The sequence below is a fragment of the Perna viridis genome, chromosome 4 (assembly GCF_037379345.1).
Source record: "Perna viridis isolate PV_CMFRI_1.1 ecotype Kerala chromosome 4, ASM3737934v1, whole genome shotgun sequence".
Lineage (NCBI taxonomy): Eukaryota > Metazoa > Mollusca > Bivalvia > Mytilida > Mytilidae > Perna > Perna viridis.
The window spans coordinates 38,513,171-38,528,484 of NC_142448.1; positions in this window are offsets into that span (position 1 = coordinate 38,513,171).

Below are 15,314 nucleotides of genomic sequence, written 5' to 3' on the forward strand. Positions count from 1 at the left end.
TCAATCTTGTAGCAACATAATCCTGTTCCAGAAGCCTATTTGTTAGAGTTCTAGCGGGATACAAAAAGTCTGCGTAGTTTCGGCAAACTCTGGCATAACATATGACTTGTGATATGAACACTCCATACGCAGATGCTGAAGGGATGTTGCCACAGATGAAAGGAATGTTGACAATTTTGAATGAAAAATCATCACGTTTGTCAAACAGTTTGGTCAATAGTTTTCCTTTACCATCGATTTCTAAGTGTGGGTCAAGATATGAGGTTGACTTCGCAGTGCCTGTAGTATCCTTTATCTCAAGTTCTTTGGGGTAGATGCGATGTATCAAATCCCCTAAATTAGGATTGTTTAAAGATAATACGTCATCTAAATAGCGGAAACTGAGATTAAAGGATCTAGCCAAACGATTTTCTTTCTTTCTGATGAGATCAGCTATAAAGTTAGCCTCATAAGAGTGAAGGAATAGGTCAGCAAGTAAAGGAGCACAATTTGTTCCCATTAGAATGCCGACCGTTTGCTGAAAAACACGTCCACCACACTGGACAAATATGTTGTCGATTAAAAATTTCAGTATTTTGTAAACATTTTTCTCTGTATATTTGGAAGATGATTTGGAATTGTTTCTGACAAAGTGTGAGGAATCTCTGCCAAGAATTATATATTTGTATCTAGGTGTACCATCTTTTTTTGGAAAAAAACAATGATGTATAATGTTTTTCAGTAGAGATTTTAACTGAGAATGGGGAATAGAAGTATACAGTGTTGAAAAATCATAGATTTTAATGTTATTATATTCAGATAATAGTCCTGAAATGATTGTTTCCAAAAGATCTGTCGATTTTTCAGGATCCACATTGAAATAATACAACTACGGGAGTAACAAGTATTGCGGTAGGACTGCAGACCTTCTTTGACAGTTGTGAGTTTAGAAGTTAAAAGTTTTGAAAGAGGTTCGGTGGTACATTTAGCAGATCCAGCTATGAAACGTTGTTTGTATGGATTCTTAAAACCACTCAAAATAATCATCGGGATTTCCCTAGAGCTTAGTCATTGATTATTCATGCCTTGATCCGGCTTTTTTGTGAGGTCCATTTATCATATATTTGGCTTATCAATTAGTTTCTTTCTCAATTTTCTTTTTTTTCTGTTTGGTTTAGTTTTGTTTATCACTCTTGATTATTGATCGATATTTTGTTTTGTATATTCCTCTGAGATTTTTTATTTATTACTGTAATTAGGGAATAGTTTTATTATAAAAACGAGTTGACAGGAATTTAAAAGACGTAATGAATACAATTTAATTACATTCGGATTTAAGTTGTAACTGGAGAAAAATAATATTACTGTTTAATATCTATAATAATTTGCTATCGATCCGCGACCGCAATACATGTATCAATATCGTGTTACAGGAAAAGACAGCTGATGGTAAAATCATCATCTATTGATATTTAAAAAAAATATGGTATTTATTACGAAAAAATCACGTTAACTCCATTTTATCATTGTTTTACCACGCGATGGCCATTAAAGTCGCATTCATTTAAATAATGACAAAAATGAACTGTCCATGGTAAAACATTGGTAAAATGGAGTTCATATGATTTATTTCGATTCTAAAAGGACTTGTTTTTTTTTGCAACTTATACGTTAGTTATGTGCTTATCACTTGATTTACCATAGCTCTGGTCTAAGGAGCTTTGAAACACGTCATATTAGAATATAAACCATTCCTATAAAGTTAATTTCAGATTCAAAAGAGTTAAGGGCAACGGAAAATGGGGAAAGGAAAATGGAGTGTGGGGATTAGCACATTGTAAATCGTAATCAATTAGATAAACCTTGATGATAAACTAATTTGTATTTAAGTATACAATTAATGCAAAATATGAAGAAATATCAACAATTAATTACTTTTGTTACATTTATAACCTTGTTTATTAGGAATATTAATACAAATTGGGGAATGAAACATTAGGAAAAGAGGGTAGAGAATTGGGAAAAAAGGTATATGGGAATGGAATAGTGAGAAATCGGGGTTTCCGCGAAACAAATTTGTATTATTGTATTAACGTATTGGTATGCTTGTTCGTAATAATTTAAATGTCTTCAGCGGATTCGTATAAATAATAAATGTTATAAAATATATTACGTTTGCATAAATCCCTTTTTGCTACTCGGTATTCGTTTATAAATGGATTTTTTTTTCAGATACAGAAAAGAGCTAAGCATGAAGCTATCAGAATCAACTAATGTGAGTTTTTAACATTAAGTGAAATCTTGTAATGGAGAGCAAAATACTCTGGTCACATAAAATTGGTGGTCTTCATGTATACGTTAGTTTGATTAGAACACACGCTCAAAATCGTGGGCATTTAGAGCGTAGACGAAAATATTAAATATTATGCCCATGCAACTACAAAAAGAATATAATACTAACAAATCGATTCAAGTCTTCATTATAATAAAATTCGGTAGATACAGTGAAGTTTATTTTTTTTAATTCATATATCAGGTAACCCTGTAATGTGATCCTCCAACATTGCAAATCAGAATATCATGATATTTTGAAAAATGAGAATTCCTTGCATGTTTATTCTGTCTTTCCATCTTCCACTCAAAACACATGCAGACAGGATTTCATTATTTCAGTCCGGTACACATTTGTTTGGTCCGACAGAAGCTGTCAGTGTATCTGACCAAATGTCAGACAAGGGTTAAAAGTATTTCGCACAGACAGTATACACTGCAAGGGGTGGAATATGCTACATATCGTTTGATCTCGTTTTATTTATATTTTTTCTATAATTTTGTTAGCAATACCATGTATAAAAAGAAATGCCGTTGCGTTTGGTTGTCACGTATCATTTACTATTAAATCTGACGTTTCTTACTTGTTCATCTTGTTGATTTAATAAATGGACCGATCGATAAAATTTCTGCCATGAGAGATGTCGAATGTGAATCGGCCAAAATATTCAAAAAGAAATCATAGAGGAACGGATTTCAAAGAGTAATCAAGGCAACCAAGATTCTAGCGGAAATCAAAAGAATGAAATCCAGGGACAAAGACCTGACACCGATGACAGACATACACAACAAAGAACATAAAATAACCAAAATAATAAATTCAAAGTGACAAAAGTAAATGATCAATTTGGACTCGACTCAACAGTGGGTGCATGAACCAGGTGCAGCGGTAGGCTAAACGTCCTCTATTTTCATAGAAACACCCGCCGAGTTTCTCATAAAAGTCAGGTCCAGGGAAGACGGAAGACAAAAGGAAAACACATTGAATTCATAACGTATGAGTGTGATATGAACACTCCGTACACAGGAGCTGAAGGGATGTTACCAGGGATGGAAGGAAAGTTGACAAAGAGGAATGAAAAGTCATCGCGTTTGACGTGTAGTTTGCTCACTAGTTTTCCTTTACCATCGATCTCTAAGTTTAGATCACGATATGATGTTGATTGCAAATTATTTGTATTATTCTTGATCTCAATTTATTTGGGATAGATGCGATGTATCAAATCCCCGAAACTGCCATTGTTTGACGATAATACGTCATCTATAGGGTAAATTAAGTTAAAAGTATCTAGATTCATAATCTAGGATCATAAGCGACATTCCATTTTTCATCAGATCAGCAATAAAGTCAGCCCCATAAGAGTGAAAAAAAGGTCAGCAAGTAGAGAAGCCAAGTGTTTTTGAGTCGGGATTTTAAATGAGTATTGGGAATAGAAAAAAAGAGTTGAGAATCCAGAGGTTTGAAAGCTATTGTATTCTGATGAAAATCTTAAAATCGAGTGCTTCCAAAAGCTCCTCCGATTTTTTTCAGGATCCACATTGAATTAATACACGTACCATTACGGGAGTAACAAGTGTCGTGGTATGACTGGAGACCGTCTTTGTCAGCTGTGAGTATAAAACTTAAAAATTTGGAAAGAGGTTAGGTGGAACATTTTGTAGATTCATCTATTTAGCGTTGTTTGAATGAATTCATGTAAACATGGATTAATAGTCTTGTAGAATACAAGTAAACAGAGTTGAAAATTCAAAGGTATTAATGCTATTGTTTTCTGATGGTAATCTTGAATTGAGGCTTTCCAAAAGATCTTTCGATTTTTTTAGGATCCACATTGAATTTACGCACGCACCAATACGGGAGAAACAAGTGTCGTGGTATAACTGGAAACCGTCTTTGTCAGCTTTGAGTTAAGAGGTTAAACGTTCAAAAAGAGGCCTGTAGAAACATTTTGCAGATCCAGCTATTTAGCATTGTTTGAATGGATTCATATAAACATGGATTTATGATGTTGTAATAGTAGTGAAAGTTAAATATCACAAGGTATCAACTTGTGTTATCATGAACTCGTGGATCGTTATGGTGTATCCATCTGCACCATGAAAACTAATTTATTCAACAGGTCATAGTTCCTTTCCCCGTTTGTCTACCCCGGACTTGACTTTCTATTAGCAACTCGGCAAGTGTTTCTAGAAAAGCAGAGTACGCTTACCCTACCGGTGCAGCTGATCCATGCTCCCCGTTTTAAGTGGAGTTCGAGTTGCTCATTTGCTTTTGTTACTTTGTATGTATGATTTTAGTTACTTTGTGTTTTTTTTGTATGTCTGTTTTCCATGTCTGCTTTTTGTCCCTGGATTACATTCTTTTGATTACCAGTATAACCTTGGTTCCCTTGATTACTCTCTCATTTACTTATCATTCTGCACTATGAAAACAGATTTATTCACGGTGTCATAGATTTTCCTTCATTTTACGTTTTCCCCGTACTTGACATTTTATGAGTAACTCAGCGGGTTTTCTAGACAGGCGGTGCTTACTGTACCGATGCACCTGGTCCATGTCCCCAGTTCTTATTAGTGTCCAAATTGCTCATTAACTTTTAATGTTTTGCAACTGTTATTTTGATAATTCCATATTCTTTGTTATGTGCGTCTATTTCTCTGTTTAGTATTTATCCTCGGATGATGTTCCTTTAATTTCCGCTCGAATCTTAGTTCGATTCATCATTTTTCCATTAAATAAAATGCAATATGTATAGTGCAAAAAACATTACTCGTAATTATTGTAAATTGAGGTCACTATGCTTTCAGAACTCAATTTTACTGCAATTATCACAATACGACTTGACAGGATTGAACCATAAATGCTATTAATTTACTGAATTATGTTTTTGCAATTATAACCATAAAACTATAAAGAAGTACAGAATTTAAAAACAAAAGATATTAAGTGATAATTTTTGTAAGAATCAGGAAAAATTGGAAAAATCAGAAACATGCATGTCAAAAACCCCACCGATATCACAATATCATTTCACTCAAGGATGCCCTCTCTATTTAAAATGACCATTATTTGATTTCTGCATTACCGATTTTGCTCACAATTATTTCAATAGAATACCAGAAAATAAGGTATTTGAAAGAGTTATCTACAATTGAAATGTTCATTTTTAGTGCATTTCAATGAGTTTATAACTCAATTTACCAAAATTATATTGGAATTCTTGTCTTATTTTGTTTGATTTTGATGGTGCAAATAGTCAAATTAAAATTTCAAAATGGTGATTTTTTTTCATACCATGTATCACCTTCTCCATTATTATTACAGAAACTGACACTGATGAAATATGGACTGTTTGAGTGCGTTTGTAGAATCCTAATTTGATTTCCATTTATATTTATCATTATTATTTATTTTTCAAATGTATATATTTCAAATTATTTAAAAGGGACACGATTTATAAAACATTGCTGTAAATGACATTTCATAGACTCCAAAATGAGTTTTCTGTACATTTATGATTCTTATGATCCTCTGAAATCACCTAATAAATGCTATACAGGATGTGAAAAATTGCCTCAAACCAAGTTCACGGTGGACTTTTACATGTACAGCAAGGCACACTGTTTTCTGCCATATTAATACACCTGAAATTTTAAAGTGCATCAACTGATAATAGATGTTTTTGCTCTGTAATGTGTCACATTAGATTTTGTAATTTGAAATTCTTTTTTTAAAGGTCTTTATTCAAGGGTTTCGACGTTTTCACGTGTTTCAAAAATATTTCTGAGACGACATTAAAATTACGATTGCACCTGGTCCATGCTCCCAGTATTTAGTGGAGTTCGAGTTGCTCATTTACTTTTGTTACTTCGTATGTATGATTTTAGTTACTTTATGTTCTTTGTTGTGTATGTCTGGTCTTTGTCCCTGAATTGCATTCTTTTGATAACCGCTATAACTTTGTTTCTCTTGATTACTCTTTAACCTATTTCGTTAAAACAACACTGCAGTTTATATATAATCTACCTATAATAAGCAATTAAGCCATCGTCATTGTAAGCAACTGCTTTTAGTTACGTTGATCAAGATGTTTTGTTAACATCTTTTTTGCTAGTTTTATGCAAGTATGCAGTATGACGACTTCCGAATATAAGTAAAAAAAAAATATATGCGTTACGTGTTCATCCAACAACGAAATTTGCAATTCCAGGAACTATTATATTGTTCAGGTCAATTGTGAGTTACATTTTACTGTTTTCATTTTTGTTTGTATTTGCAGGTGACAAAAGTAGAAGAAGTGGGTGTAGAATCGACATCAATGGGCACTGCAATTGCTCTCATGTCAGTTTCCCTATCATCAATTATTATAAACCTTGTGTTTATATCTACTGGTTTAAAGACTAAAAAATTAGAATTCCAAAAGCTTTCTGTTATCATTATGCTATTTAGCGACATTGTGCTTGGATTGTCAAGCTTTTTGTATGCTTTATTGACTTTAACCGATCCGTTTGTCAACACAACTACTTTTTGTCTTATACAGAGTTTTTCATTAACCTTCTGTGGGCTCACAACGTACGGGTTTAATTTCCTTATTTGCATTCAAAGATACGTTGCAGTCAACTCTTTCAACTATGGATCAAATAGGTTTTTCAATAATAACAAGTATTTTGTGATAATTTCTGTCTTTTTTTCTATACTGATTTATTCAATGGCAACTACATTTCTCACCCCATACGTTTCTCACTGCAAAGAGTGCAGACTGCGGTTACTGTATGAGGATTACTTTGTGATTTATTTTGCTTTGTCGTTTGGTGTTTTAACAGTTCTGATGCTGGCAATTATCTCTTTAACCTTTGTTACTGGTTATCATATCTTCAAAGTATTCTTTAGAACCAAAATCAAGCCTGCTATTCAAACAAATAATCATTTTGATGGAAATAAAGTTTGTTCCAATGATACAAGCAGTGTCAGAGTAATAAAATTTGACCATTTTATTACTGAATTAAGCAATTTGCATAATTATAAAAATCCCGATACAGAAAGCCTTACTGACAACAAACAACGCCGTGATACCGTAATTACACCTATCGATGTGTTATCGGTAACAGACATTGAAATAGAACCATCAGTCAATTCTTCAACACAATGCTCTGTATTGAAACACCAATCTAACGTGGATTGTATCTCAAGTAAAACAAACAATGCTTCGTCAAACAGAAGAAATAGTTTCGGTCATACCTGCCAGTCGACTGATCTGAAGAAACAAAAGAGATGGGAAATTCGTGCCTTTTTAACCTGTGTTGTCGTAGTATCGTCAACTTTAATTTTCACTGGACCGGTAATCGTCTCGTTCTGGGTTGAATTTATATCTAACCAAACACCTTCTAAAGCATCGAGAACTTTAATTGGTATAATTTACCTATTAAATCTTATAGTCGACCCTTTCATTTATGCATGGAGGATGCCTGAGATCCGAGTGTATTTAAGAAATTTATTCCGTCGATCAACCTGATTGGTATTTGCAATCTTTCGCAACGACCGCATTGTTGTATTATCATGATTATCTACATTGTAATTTAGTCACGCCCAGTCATAAATAAGACTATGTTACATGCAGTTTATACCTCACAGCGTAAAATATGTTCAATTCAAATAAAGGAGCGATCGTATTTACATCAGAAATGATTTTTTTTAAACATTTAAACCATAAAATGGTATACGCTAGTTACAAGAATGTGTGATGACTGAATCAGCACATGTCGACTGGAAGAATATAACATCGTTGGGAATTTTTCAGACCCTTCTATAAGTTTACCTTATCTTCCCTGTATCAATTTGATCCGATGGAGCAGTGTAGCGAATAGAGTCGTCACATTGTGAGACGTTGTATATATATATATAAGTTAGTAGTGAATTACTTTTGCTATGTAACTATGTTTTTTTTTCATTCAAGATACAATTATTTGCTGCAGTGAGTCATTTTTTTCAAGGAGATATGGATATGCAAACATTTTGAAAAAAGAAAAAAATACATCTGAAAAGCCTAATTAACCGCAATACGATTAATTACAAAAACCTACATTTTAAATAGTGCACTGAACTTTTTTCCGTAGTGATACTGTTTTGTTTAATAATGTAATGCACATTTCACAGGAGAAAATATTTGGGTGAAAAATTAAAACACATTATACTTAATTTCTCATCTGAATTGTTAGCAAAATTCTTACACGATAAACATATGATTTTTACTGCTATCTATTGAAAAGTATTATTTATAACGATTTTTAAGCCCAAATATATTTTGCAACCATCGGTTAAAAATGAATGTATTTACTTAAGCCTTTGAAAACAAGACCTACTTTAAAAGTAAACAAAGAGCGCAAATGATCCGTTGACAAAAAAAATCATTTTCTCTGTTCATCTCTACGAATAAAAATCTGACACATTTTTAGATTACAATTCTCTATATCTAGTTACAGACCTGACACTTATGTTTTGGATTGCAATCAATACTTGTGAATAGGGAAAATTCATTTAAAACAAATTCTTTCTTACCGACTTCCCCATTCAAAAAAAAATTGTTATAAAAAGTCAATATATAGTTAGATTTCTTTTAAGAATAATTTGATAACGTTTATATTCTCTTTTCAAATAAATATTTGAAAACTGGTTTTGGACCGTTAGTAATGGGTGACACTTTTTTTCAGGTTTGACTAAGTGTTTGTGTAGACATATAGTGCTTCATAAGCCTCTTTGCCTGGCTGACGTTTAATATCGAATAATGTATTTGTATATATTCAGGTTGCACTTTAAAATAAACATTCTTCTTCTTCTACTATAGCATTTGGAAACTACATGTCATTGCAGCTTACAAATAAATTGTAGAAGACGTGCCGACAATACAATACACTATCTCATATCTGAAGTTTAAAACAATTATGTACCAAATACAACCGTCACTGAGTAATTCAGCTTAGGTTGTGAGTCACCAAAATCATGAATAAAATAGCATTTATCACCATCAAAACAGACCTATTTTCATATATATTTAAAACTTACACTGCTGGGTAAAATGATGACTGTAATGACCGCGCACAGTCCTAATATAACTCAAGCAAATAAATTATGACTACTCTCATTTTGTTTTACAAAGTTATATTTAGACAATATCAACACTTTAACTGTCCATTAAAATACAATTTGTCAAATTCAACACAAAAATGCACTGTATTAGAAAACATCTAAAGTAAATCTAGTGTTGGGTTGGACACAAAGTATCTAATTCGATGTTTTTTTACGTTTTGTCTACTTCAACGCAAAAAGTGTTGACGTAGACATTTTTTTTGTCTAACTCAACCAAAAAAGCGATGACATAGACATTTATTTGAGTAAATCAACAAAAAAGTGTTAAAATAGCCCTCAATATCTACCTTACCATTTTTACAGTATTAAGCAGATTCAGTAATTTTAAAAGTTAAAAAAAAAACTAGGAGAAACGGATACACAAAGATATAAAGAGATGAAAAACAAGTCGTATGACACAGAAAGAAACTGGAATACTGTTGCAGAAAAACAAACATGATTTACTTAATGCTATATAAATACAAAAATAAGGACTAAGTACCTGTCTATCGGACTAATGTTATACAACAATTCAAGAGTCTTGATCTCTGTGGAAACAGTTACTTACATAATACATTAATGTGTTAAAATACTCATAAACTATATCTATATAAGCAAAATATGCAATCAAAATGGAAAAAAATATAATTCAAATCATAATTGTAGACATACAATACAATAGTAGTGATAAGGCCTATACTGCTACTGTCAATACTACACTCGTCAAAGAAGAGATAGTAGAAAACCATAAACCTGTGCTATCCTCTTTTGGTTAACATCTGCGTATGGAAATTATATCACAACTCATACGTTATATATTAAACGTGTCATAGCTTTCCTTTCCTCTTTCATCTACCCGGTACTTTACTTCTGATGAGCAATTCATCGGGTCTTTCTAGAAAAGCAGAGGACGCATACCCTAACGCTGCTCCTGGTCCATGTTCCAGTTTTAATGGAGTCCGAGATGCTCATTATATGTATTTATTTGGTTACTTTATGTTTTTTGTTGTGTTGTCTTTTTTTCATGTCATGTCTATGTTCCTGGATTACATTCTGTTTTATTCTGCTAGAATCTCGGTTCCCTTAATTACTCTTTCAAATTTATCTCCATCATTATGATTGACTTTTATGAATCCAGCTTTACAAAAAAGGTAATCATTGGTTTAAAAAGGAACAAGTTCATATTTGTAGCTTTCTCATACCACAAAGCAATCTGCTTCATACATCCACAACTTTATACAAACAAGTATATAGAGAAGTAAAACATAAGCTATTAGTCTTTGTAAGAATCATGCATATCATCCATTCTGTGATATGTGATACCCCCCAAATATGCCACACATTTTTATTTTTGTTATTAAGTTTCTTTATATGTCTATATGATGAAATGAATAACTACATTTTGTATGCATTCCAAACTGTCAGTTCGTAAGAGATAATCATATTGATAATCCAGCAGTTTCTATTGTATTTTAGTGTTATTTACAGAGTTATCTCCCTTAATTTTGAATTCTATATTACATTCTTTATAACTTTCATCTCCTAAGAACAAGGGTCATATAAAAATCCACATGTTTATTTCTGTTATACTGTCACTATAACATTTTAAACAAAATATAAAAATTAAAAATATGTAGGCTTTCCAACCATGAATCGCATTTTGCATCACTCTTGTCTGGGATGCTACCTTTACTTGATGGAACAGCAGGATTTCAAGTAACATAAGTCCAAACACTGATACTAAGATATGTTCTGAAAAATTATCAAGGATCAATATTATTTAAACTAATCACCAGTGTTTCTCATACCTCATGACCCTTACAACTAATGACAAATCTCGGACATCATTACATCACATCTCAAAGCCACTTCTGACATCACTCATCAACTAGATCTAACCAATCAGATCACTTGCTAGGAAAAACATTATACAATTTTATGTCACACCTAGCAGTAAAATTAAATCATAGATGGAATGACCCTAATTGAGTCACATGACCAATGCATGTTCATGCTATACCTGTACATATAGTAAAACCAATAAATCAAAAATATATTAAAGTTAGCTGAAGATCACTTCAATGGTTTAATCGGACAATGCATTGTACACATGTGAAAATCAATTTGTGAATTGATATAGCAATAACATTATAATTGCTTGTACTAATAAACAAAACCAACACTATCACAATTGTTATAGTGATAATAAATATTTTTTTTTTTTACTTCAACAACACTAAGCTGATTTCCAAATGTTTCCACTGTATCCATCATCCCACTTTATCTCTTAGTATGGAAAGGTTACCCAATACACAAGTAGTGAATTGTTTAAGTTGAAAAGTTGGATTGTATTATTATAGTCTGTCCTTGAAGTATCTCTCTCTCTCTCTCTCTCTCTCTCTCTCACACACACACACACACACATATATATATATAGGTCTGAAAAATTCCCAACGATGTTAGACCTGTCAAATTTGCGATGCAAATGTTTGGTCGTTCCCTCTGCGGGACTCGAACTCATACCGCTGTGACATCTATGGCAACACCGCCTGCACAAAGTCCAGCGCCCTAGATCACTCGGCCAGCTAGGCTATAAAATATAGCTTTCGCTGGCGGGGTCATTCCTCCTCGAAGGATTAATTTAGGGCTGTAACTTAGTACACGGTATATGGTAGTATGGAACAGTTCATTTAGGTGTTATTATGTAGGATAGAGGATCAAAGTAATGATGCCTGTCACACAAGTCAATATTATAAAAACGTCTCAGAATGTGACGACTCTATTCGCTACACTGCTCCATCGGAACTGTCAAATTTGCGATGCAATTTTTTGGTCATTCCCCCGCGGGACTCGAACACGTACCGCTGTGACATCTATGGCAACACCGCTTGCACAAAGTCCAGCGCCCTAGACCACTCGGTCATCTAGGCTATAAAATATAGCTTTCGCTGGCCGGTAACCAATATTAATATAATTAAAAAAAAATAAGGTAAACTATTTTCCATTTAAAACGTTTTAAATAGTTTTTTTATATATTTATATCTGTATATCTATAAATGAAACTGTTGCTCAATTATACATACTGTATTTCAATTAACTGTTTTTTTAATTGAACATTTGACAATTTTGAAAGTGTTGTAGAAGAGAATGAGTATGGATCAAAATAAATTATGACAAATATAATAAAATAAACATGAAATTTCATTGATATAAAAAGCTGCATTTCTTGTAATTTTTCACTGCTACATTTAGTGTACGTGTTTGTGTTCAGAATATAATATTTTAAAAGCATTTGATTGCCGTGTAAAACTGTTGAGTTACCTCTCTTTCACCTATTTCAAATTTGTATTTTCATATAAGTTATTCTATTTGATGTCAATATTACGGTCGTCTACTTAATAAACCTATTTTAATTAGCCGTTTGAGTATTTAATGTTTTTGGTCGGCCTTTCGGATTTAAGTTGTTTAGAATCTAATCACTGACAGAGAATGTCAGTTCCATCAGTGCAAATTATTGTCCTTTTTAAATAGGTGATAACAATTTATTATATAGATAACAAGATAACACTTATTTAACGAATGTTCCCAGTGTATTTTTTTTTCGATAATTCACATTGTGAAATAAATTCTGTAATTTCACTCTCGCGCTTTCTCCCGCCACAACGTCACAACACAGATATCAATCCGCCGTTCACAAAATTTTCAATTTATGTTGAAAATAACAATGAATAATGCGAAAACCTATATAAAAATAGGATAATCAGTTGGTAATCGTGAATAACCCAAAATATGATCACTCGTGCCAAGACCGCATTAAGATTTAACTCGTTAAATCTAGGCGTTCTTCGGCACTCGCGATCATATTTTGGTTATTCACTATCTCCAATTAATTATCCTATATTCATTTACATGAATACACACTCAAAATGACAGAATCAGACCATAACATGTAATCACAGCAAGCACAGTATTTCGTTTGTTTTTTTTTCTCATATTAGGTTCCACTATAATCAACAAAAAATGTAGGCACATGCAATGCAGCATGAGCATTACTTAGTGAACAGAAAACGTTGGTTATTCATATATGTTTGAAATAAAATTACCATCAATATATATTAATATCTATTAACATGTGTGCTTGTGTGTGTGTGTGTGTGTGTGTGTGTGATACACAGCATATGCAATTGTCCAATATTGATTGACCTCGAAACTGTGGTTGGGACGAAAATATAAAGGACGACTATAACAACAAAGTGATATCCTCATAGTGTACACATTATGTGTACTTTCAATCCTCTTTTGTTATTTAAGATTGGGATGATTTAACATTCGCTTCGCGACATATCACTTCCGGGCGAGGAATGTTCTCATCATTCTGAACCCCGCTAACTTGTACATGCATGTTCACTTGTCTATTAGCTCTCCATTATCGCTGTTTATCGATATTCATCTTTTTTTTTTTAACAGAGATCATTATTTAGGCGATAAATGATTATTTCTTTCATTTTCAATAATTATTTTATGCTCATCTTAAAAATTCAATTTGAAAAAAAAATGTGTTTTTCTTTATTCTTGCAACAAATAAAGACACGCCTAAATAATAAAACGAATGTTTGGAAATAAGAGATTTGTCGGCATATCTAATACATTATAAAAAAAAACATTAAGTACATTAAGTTATAAGTACGTGAACCGTTGCAATAAATATAAAATTCGAGTTACATCTATTGAATTTTCATTTGTTCCATATTTGCAGATACATTACTTTAAAGCGCAATATTTCTGTATGTATATAATATTTTAATGATTCTAGATTGAAAATATGACAAACTTAATGTTCGTACTTATCAGTGTTGATTTTACATTTAAAATTGCCCTTTTACTATGAAACTGTCTGGAATAAAATTTCCATGCGGTATGCAAATCGACTCAGCAAAGCATGATGTTCATACGTTTTTCAATAAACATTTCTCGATCAATATTTTTTTTATTGAAAATCTACAATGGATCGCCGCTTTTTATTGACAGAAAAGGGCATGGTTTACTTTCAAAATAAAACCTCCCTATGATAACCGGGAGTAAATCTGTAAATTTGAGGAAGCGTCAGTAAATTTTAGGGATAATTAAAATCAAGCCGACTGCTATGTGGCTTCAAGATTAACAATTTTGAGATAGTTAAGTTAGTAAATGTAAGTAATCATAACCAGAGAGCAAACAGATCAACGTTTAAAGGTAAAACGAACTTTAAGACGATCGTTGGTCACCCTTCTGCAAACTTCGACCTCCGTCAAGTTCCACCACTATCATCCGTTTGCAGATGTTCAAACGTTTTTAATATATGACAGGGGTAGTTTTATTAGGTATAATGTCATTCTTAGAATGTTGCTTTCCCAGCTACAAATTTCATAATTGAATGTTATTGAATGTCGTTCCTTTCAAAGCGCCCAACTTGATTCTTCTAATTCACTACAGGAAATTCCTCTCAGCTTTTTGTCGACACGGCATACGGCTGTGAATTAGATCGATTTATGGCCGTGATTTAGCAGTCCTTTCCTCTTTCTTGTATTAGTTTTATCAATTTCTGGTATATTTTTGATAAAAAAGAGAATTTGAAAATGTCTGCACACAAAAAATTTTGCTTTTTTGTACTATTCCTTAGGTAACAGCTTTGTTCATGCATGCCATAAAAATATCTTGATTTAGTAAAATATCACGATCCTACTTAAAATTCATATTTTTGTTTTCTGTTAAATTGATTCTGAAACATGAATGCTGTATGATCTAAATTGCATTCTGTACCAAATTGTGTTTTGACCACGAATCCTCTCCATAGTTTAACTACATGGAAATTGCAAAACGCTCGTTCCGCCGTTCTTTGAAA